Source organism: Atractosteus spatula, chromosome 10 (assembly GCF_055471065.1).
Source record: "Atractosteus spatula isolate fAtrSpa1 chromosome 10, fAtrSpa1.hap1, whole genome shotgun sequence".
Taxonomy (NCBI): domain Eukaryota; kingdom Metazoa; phylum Chordata; class Actinopteri; order Semionotiformes; family Lepisosteidae; genus Atractosteus; species Atractosteus spatula.
The window spans coordinates 12,679,384-12,681,689 of record NC_142715.1 but is presented as its reverse complement, the minus strand read 5'-3'; the positions used below and the strand labels follow the sequence as shown (position 1 = coordinate 12,681,689).

Sequence of the window (2,306 nt, the reverse complement as noted above, 5' to 3'; positions counted from 1 at the left end):
GAATGGCTGTACCTCTATTGTATCCGTGCTCAATGAATGAAATCAGTAATAAATTAATATATGTATAGTTGTACGAAAAACAAGTGGTTTATCGACTCATCTTCATTTGTAGATTTCGAGGCAGCTTCGATATTCGTTTTACAAACGGGGTTTTTTTTTATATGGGTCACACACATGCCATAGCAACAAAACATCTCTAGAGATGAGGCTATAGATCACCTTTCCATCCTCCAGGTTTTCCTCCCAAAGCCTACGGCACCAATGGCGACCCCTGCTGGCCGAGAGAGCAAAAGCTTGCAGCACCAGGTATTCCCAGGCGGTCTCCCATCCAAGTACTAACGAGACCCGACCCTGCTTAGCTTCTGAGATCAGACGAGATCAGGCGCGTTGAGGGTGGTGTGGCCGCAAGTGAAAGCAGTGGCGCCTGACTCGCTACTTGAAGCTGTGTGTGGCTGGGGCTCCGTGCCCCCCGAGCAGGACTGAAGGATCGATCGTGTGCAACTCTTTGGAAAGGAGCTTCATTCCAAATCGCATTGCGTGCCTGGATGTTGGCGAATGTGCTCCCTAGTGTTGGCTTGTCTCGCACTTGAGGAGGACAAACAAACTGCACGGAGGAGCACAAGGCAAGTCTTCACAAGACAAAAACCTCCAGTGCACAGCACTCTGAAAACATTTCTGGGCTGTTGCGTGTTTATTTCAGCACATAAAGCGCACCAGTCCAACACGTCGGCCGGGCGCGCGGCGCCTCCGCCCTCTTGTGGCCTTGCGGCGTCAGAGCAAGAGGTTCCTTCTCGCTGCCTTTCCGCTGTGTTGCAGAGCCCCGAGAGGGAACCTGGAGCGCACACTTTCTGGGGGGGGGGGGACAGTGTTCGCGCTCTGCCCCCGGTCTCTTGCACGAGTACTAAATCTCACGGCGCCAGCCAGCGGCCAGGAGACAAGTACAATATCGCGGGACAGGGGGGCCTCTTCATTGATTGTTACATATGAGACGGGGATTAGGAGGAGACCCCGACTGATTGGTAAAGGGGAACACTAACACCAGAGTGACACCCCCGGCGTCTCTTTTTGAGAGACGTCTTGGGATTTCTTAATGGCCAAGGAGGGTCGGGACCTCGGTTTTACGCCTCCCCCGAAGGACGGCGCCTGTTTGTGCAGCAGAGTGTCGCCATCAGGATGCTGGGGCATAAGAAAGCCACACAGACCGCAGGGTGAGCGCTCCCTACTGGTCCCAGTCACACCTCTTGCAGGAGCAGCAGCAACCTGAGCTTTTCCGGGGGGAATCTCCCATCAGGGTGCCGGCTAGGCTCACACCTGCTGGGCTGCTGTGGGTGAGCCCAGTCGAGAGTCGCAGGGTGAGATCTAGTCACCGGGGAGAAACGATACAAGCGAAGGATTACTCGGCTCCCAGCACTTGAAATGACCGACAAATGACTCGTTCCTGCTGGAGCTGAATGTACCTGCATGTGTCGTGTCGTCTTCTTCCTCCGCCCCGCTGTGTTTGCTGTATTGTCATTGAAGCCGGCCCCCGAGACGAGACGGGCTGTTCCTGTGCCCCAATTAACACTTTACAGGTGCCATTTCCCGGCATTGTGGCCATTGTCGGTGGTCACACGCGATAAGATAAGGTGGAGGAGAGCGGGGCATGCCCAGCGCCAGACATTCAAGGAGGGGGCTGTGCGAGGTGAGGTGAGGTGTGACACACCGGCTGTGCTGACCCCTGCGAATTCCCCAAATGTGGGAATCTCAAATGCATAATTTCTGGGAGTGGGGGCCTGCGTTCGCGCTCTCCCCTGATGTGCTTGGTCCAATATCAGATACAGAAGAATTACGACACCACGATCTGCGTGGCTGCGATAGGATCCCAGTTCAACAGGAGTCGATGACACTGCTGGGTCTCGGTTTCTTTTAGTTAGAGGTCCGGAGAAGCATTTCAAGCTAGTTACACTACTCCTTCCGGAGATTCATTCCCTTTTCAAAGTCAGTCGTTTTGCTGTAGTCTGCATTCTTTAGGCTGATTATCGAGGTTAGCCTTTATTTGGTCATGGGGACCTCGGTACTGTATGCTAATTCTAAAGACAGTTTCACCCGTTTTCTGATTGCTAGGTTCTGGACCAGTCGATAAACCACTTGTTTTTCGTATAACTATACATATATTCATTTATTACTGATTTCATTCATTGAGCACGGATACAATAGAGGTACAACCATTCACTGTTTGACATGTCTGCACTGGTAGATGTCCGATGATTCCGATGTCCACTTCCAAAATTTACTGGCGAACTGATGTCACTCATACGTGCGTGTCT

The 2,306-nt window shown here is 52.4% G+C and overlaps 1 pseudogene; it reads right to left on the bottom strand.

The window, feature by feature from the left end:
- Nucleotides 1–291: 291 nt before the first annotated feature.
- Nucleotides 292–410, bottom strand: LOC148825187 (5S ribosomal RNA; annotated as a pseudogene).
- Nucleotides 411–2,306: the final 1,896 nt, after the last annotated feature.